Raw genomic sequence first — 8,676 nt, 5'->3', positions numbered from 1 at the left:
TTTTGGACAAGTTGACCACAGGAAAGAGTGAAGAATGGAACTAGCATTATTATTATTATTATAGTTAAGAATATGTGGGGACACGAAAAATATCTTGACAGTGTTAATCTTTTTAGAGAAAAATGCGTGGTGACATCCCTTAAGAATCGCCAATGACAGATGGACTTATAGTTTACTACAGAATTTTTGGAGGTTTTAGAAATGCGTGGTGACATCCCTTAAGAGCCGTCAATGAGATACTTTATAGTTTTAGAAATGCGTGGTGACGTCCTTTAAGAGCCGTCAATGAGATACTTTATAGTTTTAGAAATGCGTTGTGACATCCCTTAAGAACCGTCAATGAGATACTTTACATAATAGTTGGTATTTTAGAAATGCGTGGTGACATCCCTTAAGAGCCGTCAATGAGATAATTTATAGTTTAATACATAATAGTTGGTATTTTAGAAATGTTTGGTAATGTGCCTTAAGACCCGCCACTGACGGACTTTACGGCAAAAATCAAGTGTGCAATTTCTTTGAATCTTTATAACTGAAATTGTGATTAAACAGAATTGCGTACTGTCCATTATTTTTTGATGGTAGATTTTATATAAATACATTGTGTCTGAATGATTTGTCATGAATCTGTATTCATATTGGATTGTCTATTCGGAAAATAAGCAATTTACACATAAAGAACACTTTTAGAACACATACATATTCAATATTTACTACAGATAATGTTCAAAATATATTGTTTAGTGTAAAATAATTAAGTTCAACAGAAAGATAGAGATTTGTTTTGCTTGTATCCCTAATATTTAGAAAATCAGTCAGTATTAAGTGCACAGATGTATTCACAAAGTGTTCAGAACTGAACAAAAAGTGTTCAGAACCGAGAAAAAGTGTTTTAATGTGTTTTCATAATGAAAAATGTACTTATATAAAGAGCTCTTAGTTGTAGTGGATGCAATTTTCCAAGATACATGCGAATATTGCAATTTTTACGTAAATGTGTAGACTTTTCTTTCCCGCAGTTAGACTCGAAAGAAAAGAAAAGAACTACAATCATTGATTCATTCTGGATCATAGCTGTGGACTTCCCTCTTTGAATTCGTGTTAGAATAGCTTGTTCATCACGAAACGTAGTGAATACTCAAATGTTTCTCTTTTCCAAGACATGACGAATAAACGAATGTAATTAAGTGAGAGAAATTTAAGCTAGATGTTCTTTATTTCTGAATAAGTCTTGGGAATATGAACTTGCGTATTTTAAACATGTGTTGCAGTATTCAGAATCTTAATCATATGGTAGTCACATGGTTTTTGTGTATACTAACTCTATATTAAGCAAGGTAATGAGTGGGAAAAATAAATATTGGCTTTGTAAAAATGAAATGAAATACGAAATATCTTGTTAGGGGTTGCAGAAAGAGAATCCAATGCAGTGTGAACGCGCTCTTTTTGCGTGGGGAAGAGGGGGCGACTATGCCTGGACTGAATTCCCCCTCATAACTTTTCCAAATAGTGAACGCGCTCTTTTTTGCGTTGGGGAATAGGGGGGCTATACCGATCTTTAAGAGTAATGCCTCCCATTACTGAACGTTACTTGTTTTATATATGGATTTCGCAGTGAGGCACTAGGATTTTTGGCACTAGGATTTTATTGTAAACGTAATGCAGCAATACTAGTAGAGAGGGTCATTCCCCTGAAAGACTGGGGTTCATATCCCAGAAATGATGTGGTACCGCACCACTTAAGTAAATATTTGCTCTGTCACTGAAAGACTTGGGTTTATATTTCTTATTTAACCCAATAGTTTTACTTATACGTGTTTGATTTTCAATACTTTGATAGAATATTAAGACCAACAGAATATACAAGCATATGTATTTGAATGAAGTGAATATGTGCTATGGTTTATTACACATTGAAAACATATATACTATACTCACCTGAGAAATATACGGAACTCAGTTACACACGCGTCAGCACTGCGGAACTTTCAACGCACAACTAATCTTTAATTATGACTTTTGCCGCTAGGTGTCACTAGTAGTTCTATTAAAATAGTATTAAATCACTATTGCTAATGTACTGGTTCTGATTTTTTTTCTTGGAAACATATTGGTAGTATTAGTATAAAAAGTATAAGGAATCCGCAGACATAGTGTTTGTTCAGTTGGTATGACCTAGGATTGAACTACAGACCCCCTAAACATATAAAGTGAACACCTTACCAGTTTTTAAATAAATAAATAATTTTGTATGAATTCCGTTTTATAACATGAAAATTTTGCTTGTTATGTTGTTGGAGTGGAGTCATATAAGTTTTTATCGGGAATGAGATATAGGATTTTACAAGTGCAAGAGTTTTTGCAGCTGAATTAGATTTATCTTTTATACGTTGGTGAAAGATTGATTTGATTTTATATTTCCGATCTCTAAACATTTTAACCTGTGAGACCAGACAACTCCCAGCAAGCATACTATTCGGGAAAAGTGGGAAATTAGGTATCACGCAAGGCATTTGTCTGGTGTAAATGAGAAAAACATTATTATTATTTTTGACTAAATGGTAATTGGACCAGAACCGTTTGCTTTGAATGCGTTTTCGGGTACGTCCGCGTCGCGACACCTTTATACCGGGAATCGTGCCCGGGACCGCTTACATTGAACGCAAAAGCGAAAGCGAGTATGCTACACGGAACCACACGCATTAAAGCCAAAACGCGTTAGCGACTATGCTGTGAGGGGAACACTAGTTCCCCTACCGGGAATTGAACCAGGTGGTGCTCGCACTGAATGCAAGAGCGTTAGCAATTATATTGTAAGAGAACACTAGATTTGATCTTAAGTTATCGGTACGTTTAGCTTTGGGTTTTACACAGCACAGATAGTTTGCTTGTACAGATTTATTGAGAATTCGAAAATGTATAAAGTACTCTGGCAGAATCCTACATAGCTCTTGCAAACTAAAGATAGTTTTTATAGGATTTGTACGCTACAAGAAACTGATTTTCGTACGTGGATAGAATAACAGAATTTTTATTTCTATTAAGTATATATTGTACACATTAAAAACATTAATTATAATTTGCACTATTTCGGTGAAATTATGTTGTACTAATAATTTTTATTTTTATTATTTTCCAGAAGAAATGGAGTCCCAACACCAACCAACAAGATCAAATAGAGTATTTGTTGACGAGGAATGCCGAAGAAAATTAAGAACATTTCTTCTAAAAAGAATCATTAGTCCAAACGGCGCGAGCTGGGATCGAACCAGGGACCCCACGCACCGGAGGTGAACGCTCTACCACTGAGCCACCGTGCCCCCCGTGTATATATATATATATATTTGTAAATAAATCATGTGTTCTTGCTGGATGGGTGCTGGGAAATTTGTGTTTTCTTTCATCTGAATTTTTAAAACCTTTCTAACTTTTTAACAGTACTGAGGTATTTTGATAATAGTCTCAATAACTAATGTGTAATGAAAATTCATTTTGTGCAAACATATAAGGTTTCTTCTGTTATATATATATATATATATATATATATATATATATATATATATATATATATATATACTTGAAATTAATGCAGGATCTATTTTTTTGATGAATGGTTGAATTTTGAGTTTTTCAGCAAGAAGTCTCTATTTTTCAGCAAGAAGTTTCTATTTTTTTTCTAAATTCTTAGAACATTCCTTGTAAGAATTAATCTGTTGTCACATGACCTATCTTCGGGAATCGAATCCTCGACGAGTGATATTAGAAAATGTTTTCGTACAAATAAAAGTATTAAATGTCCAACACTTATGTACTATTCAGTTAGCCATAACGATCATACTAACCACTTGGCCATGAAACAATTTTAGTTGGTACTTACATGATTTTTTCAGTAGAAAACAAACTGTACAAACCTTGAAGATTTCAAAACAATTGAAAAGAGAGAGAGAGAGAGAATTGAAGTAGTATTTTCTTATTGGTAATTGCTTATTTGATTTTTCACCAGTAATATTTCTCTTTGTCTTGTGGTAAACTAATCAAAGTTTAAACTTGGATAGGCTAAAGGAGACAGTAATTATGAGAAATGAATGATTTAATGTTGTTTCGTCTTGAAAAACTTCAAGAGAGTTCACTACAAGTCTAACTGTTGGTACTACCACTGACCCACTGCTGTCTTATATTGAAATTTGAAATCAGATTCTTTACTAGTTAAATAAATAATTAGTGGTCTCTCTTCGCTATGTATTGAAAATGATCTCCCCTTCACTGTGTATTAAAATGAAATGTGACACCTCACAATTATTTTGTCTAGGATAAAGCAATTGGTAAAATGAAGAAACTCTGAGGGGAACGCTTGGAAATGCTTAAGAAAAAAGTTACAGACACAATATGTTTAGCCATAATTTTAGTTGGTCAACCCGGGATCTCAACCATCTAAGGTGAAGTTTGGTTCAACAATTAGTTTGAAAATATGTATTCGTGAGGATAGAACAGTAAGCAAGTTGTATGTCAAGTCTCATTCTAACATTTAATTGGTGTAAACCTCCCTTGGTTTTGAATTTGTGAGCGTAATGTGAAAACAATCTTATTTTATTTGACATCATATTTGCGTGGCAGGATTAAGGAAAACTTCACGTAAGATAGTCATGATTTGTATGAATTTGTTTGGAGTTCACCATCATCAAAGCTATTTTCTTTGTAGTCCTTAGACAGTAAACTGATAGAGTTTGAAGTTCTTTTAAACATTCCACTTGGGAATCGAATCCTCTTATTACTTATTTCTTCTTCTTTTGAGTATTTTTTTTATTGGATTATCTGCTTTTGCATCATGTATTTGACTTACCAATTACAATTTTTAAGAGTTCAAGCTCTGCTTTTGTGTTATTTCGTTTTTATTAAAACTCACCTTTTGAATTCTTTCGTGTTATTTAATTTACATTGGATCATTTGCTTTTTGCAAATTCAGAACACTCTTTGAGTGTGAACGTTAAAAATAGTTGTTAAATGTTTCGAAACACTAAAGTCTATGACCATATTAAGACCTACTTGTGAAATAAATGAAAAATGATATTAGAAAAAAATATAAGTACGAATAAAATTTAGATGTCAAAGACATGTACGCTATCCGCTTAACCACACAAACTTTTGTTTCATCTCGTCTCATCTCATAGGTAAGCTAGAACAAAGAGAGAAACTATTCTTATTACTTTTAGTACAGAGGTTATATGAGACGTGAAATCGATACATCGATCATTTAGTGTAATCTCCTTTCCTTATGCTCTGTAAGCTAAGAGAAATGAATAATGCTGACAATCAAAACAAAACAAATGTACATTTAGAGGAAGAGAGAGATGTACAGAGAGAGATGAATAGAGAAAGGTATAGATATGGAGGGAGAGAGAGGTCCAGAGATGGAGAGAAAGGTACAGATAGGGAGATAGGGAGAGAGAAGTTCAGAGAGAGGTCCAGAGAGGGAGGGAGAGAGAGGTCCAGAGAGAGATGAATAGAGAAAGGTACAGAGATGGAGGGAGAGAGAGGTTCAGAGATGGAAGGAGAGAGAGGTACAGATAAGGATATAGGGAGAGAGAAGTTCAGAGAGAGGTCCAGAGAGGGAGGGAGAGAGAGGTCCAGAGAGAGATGAATAGAGAAAGGTACAGAGATGGAGGGAGAGAGAGGTTCAGAGATGGAAGGAGAGAGAGGTACAGATAAGGAGATAGGGAGAGAGAAGTTCAGAGAGAGGTCCAGAGAGAGATGAATAGAGAAAGGTACAGAGATGGAGGGAGAGAGAGGTTCAGAGATGGAAGGAGAGAGAGGTACAGATAAGGAGATAGGGAGAGAGAAGTTCAGAGAGAGGTCCAGAGAGGGAGGGAGAGAGAGGTACAGATAAGGAGATAGGGAGAGAGAAGTTCAGAGAGAGGTCCAGAGAGGGAGGGAGAGAGAGGTCCAGAGAGAGATGAATAGAGAAAGGTATAGAGATGGAGGGAGAGAGAGGTCCAGAGATGGATAGAGAGAGGTACAGAGAGGGAGATAGGGAGAGAGAGAGAGAGGTCCAGAGATGTAGGGAGAGAGAGAAGTTCGGAGAGAGGTCCAGAGATGTAGGGAGAGAGGGAGAAAGAGGAACAGAGAAATAGGGATAGAGAGAAGGATAGAGAGGTACAGAGAGGGAGAGAGAGAGGAAGAGAAAGAGGATGTACACTACAAAAAGTTTGTATTCAATAATCTTCATGGTTTTGCGGAATATGTTCCTATCTTTCTTTACAACGATTTGATAGTTCACATCATTTTATTTCTTCCCAACATTACGATCTTCATATTGAATTGAATTCCTCATAAGCAATACGAAGCTGGAACTAACCTAATAATGAACTTGTCAACAATTTCATAGTTCTCACTGTAATTTTTCGTATTATTTTAGAGTGCATATGGGTAGCAGTCTCCTTGTTAAAATTGTTTGAACACTAAATAATGATAAGTATGCACTTCAAAATTAGACCTGATATATAGCTGAAGCTATTAAATACCAACAACGTGAATGGGGTCAAGTCAGAAAGTATACTTGAACTGAAATCTTTGTTTCTAGTGGGCATGAAGAACTCCTCTTAAGACACGCGGGTGAATAAATGAAGGAAAACATGAGTGTTGGGAATCGAATCACAAACTACCACATCAGAGATGTGTACCCTATTACATATAAAGCTATTTGATTGTACAACAGATAAATAGGCGATATACCACACTTTATCCGTAAAAAAAATAAATTCCAATTTCATGAAACGTAAGAAGGAAAGGGGGCAGAGGCTGATGTTGAAAACTTTTATAATTTGCTCAGTTTACTATAAATATTATTAGGAATTAGATTTTTTCTTTCTTTGTTTGACCTTATCAGTATTTAAGGACATGTTAGCTATGAAGGTCTCACTAGCTATTTATCTATAAAAAGTGTACTGCGCTGTGAACAATATCAGCATTCGGAGATTTATCAACTGAATATGAGAATTTGTATAAGTTTGTAGCAGAATAGCTGATTTGAACAGCGAGTACAACTGCAACATGTATTCGCAACCTACACTAACCAATGCTGACAAATATTCTCGTTCTCCTTAAACAATGAAATAAATGAAGTCTTTGAGTATTACGTACGACATTTATGTCGGTTAGGCTAAAGGAAATGACGAAATGAATAAAACTATGAGAGAAAACGGGGAAAATTCCCAAGAAAAGTTACGAACACAATATTGTCCGGCACAAAGTTCACTTCTCAGATCCTTAAACAATTTATTACTCCCATTTGATCTTTCCTATGACCAATATTATTTTAGATAATGTTTGTTGTACTTATCTGTGCACATACTTTTCTGCATTAGTAGAGCAACTACCCCATCCCGGTGTCAACTCTGTTGAACTTTACGCGGGAACCAAATCAAAAGCAATACCAAAAGCAAATATAAAAGGGAGTAAACCGCTAAGGCTTCAATGGGTAATAGGATAGGCCGAGTGTGGACAAAGTAGGAAACTCAGCATGAGAGAGAGACTTAAGATTGGTCAAAAGTAAGAAAATGATAATTAGATACATCTTAAGATAATCATTATTGGAAAATAACAAGAGCAAAGGACTACTTAAGAATCGGAAAATCTAGTAGACATTGTTAAAATCTTCCCTTTAACTTTTAAAGGAATTATTTATCGATCAAGTCAAACTGTCACACTGCGTTGGAATCCAATAGTCTAATTAAAACAAACACATGCAAAGGATCTATTGGTGTTCAGGTATCGTGATTTCTAAGTATTAATCTAAATGTCAGTATATAGAAATTCAAGCAAGCGCGGGTAAACGGGATGGGTGACTTTATCTGTTTTAAAAACTGTTGCAAAGATAAAATATTCAAGTTAATTTGAATATAAGAATTACTTCATAATCATAAAAGAATAGCAGTTAAAACTAATGGTGGGGTGGAAACTATGAGTTTCAGGTCTACCTTAAACTTGTTCAAACCTGTTTTCATTGGTTAATCCAAATAATACAATACACCCTACGGTGAAACGTATAAATACCAGAGTTAACAAAGGTACATATAAATAATCTTGTGCTGTTGTAGTCGATGAAAAAGATTTCTTCTTTGTATGGTGGGCAGTGAAAATATTTGTGCCTAGTGTTTTAGAAAAATACATAAAAACAATATTTTCAAACTGTTGAAGATTTGAACTGAAAAATGTCTAATGCTGAAAACGTATGGGTCTGTTACTGCGATAACATTCGCATAACCACTCAGTGCTTAATAAATGCGTTTCAACTGTGGGAATCTAAAAGAAGAAGTATGCTTCTTTGCAGTGGATGTGCACGCGGATTAAAAGACGCAATAAACCATGACTGTATTCTGTTAGATAAAAATATATTGAAAACAAAAGTACTAACTGTTGTTATGGATATTGATACACAGGATGAAATTTGGTATGAGTTTCAAAAGATGCACGGCAATACTTTTAATAAATTAGAACAGTTTTTTCATATATATGATGATGCCATTCATAATGATACATTTCTTAATCAACTGATAGAAATATTCTTGCAGAAAGATTTTAAGAAATTCTTAATTTGGAATAAAAACCATAGTGATAGTGATAGTGTTTGTGATTGAAAAATATGAAGAAATAATAGACGTATGGATAAAATGTTACTCC

The 8,676-nt window shown here is 34.6% G+C and overlaps 1 non-coding gene across 1 annotated transcript; it reads right to left on the bottom strand.

The window, feature by feature from the left end:
* Nucleotides 1-3,248: 3,248 nt before the first annotated feature.
* TRNAR-CCG (transfer RNA arginine (anticodon CCG)) lies at nt 3,249-3,320 on the bottom strand. Its single transcript has one exon. It is a non-coding gene; the product is annotated as a tRNA-Arg (tRNA).
* Between the last annotated feature and the right edge of the window lie 5,356 nt (nt 3,321-8,676).

The sequence above is a fragment of the Thermobia domestica genome, chromosome 4 (assembly GCF_964235325.1).
Source record: "Thermobia domestica chromosome 4, izTheDome1.hap1.1, whole genome shotgun sequence".
Taxonomy (NCBI): domain Eukaryota; kingdom Metazoa; phylum Arthropoda; class Insecta; order Zygentoma; family Lepismatidae; genus Thermobia; species Thermobia domestica.
This window is presented reverse-complemented; position numbering and strand designations above follow the sequence as displayed.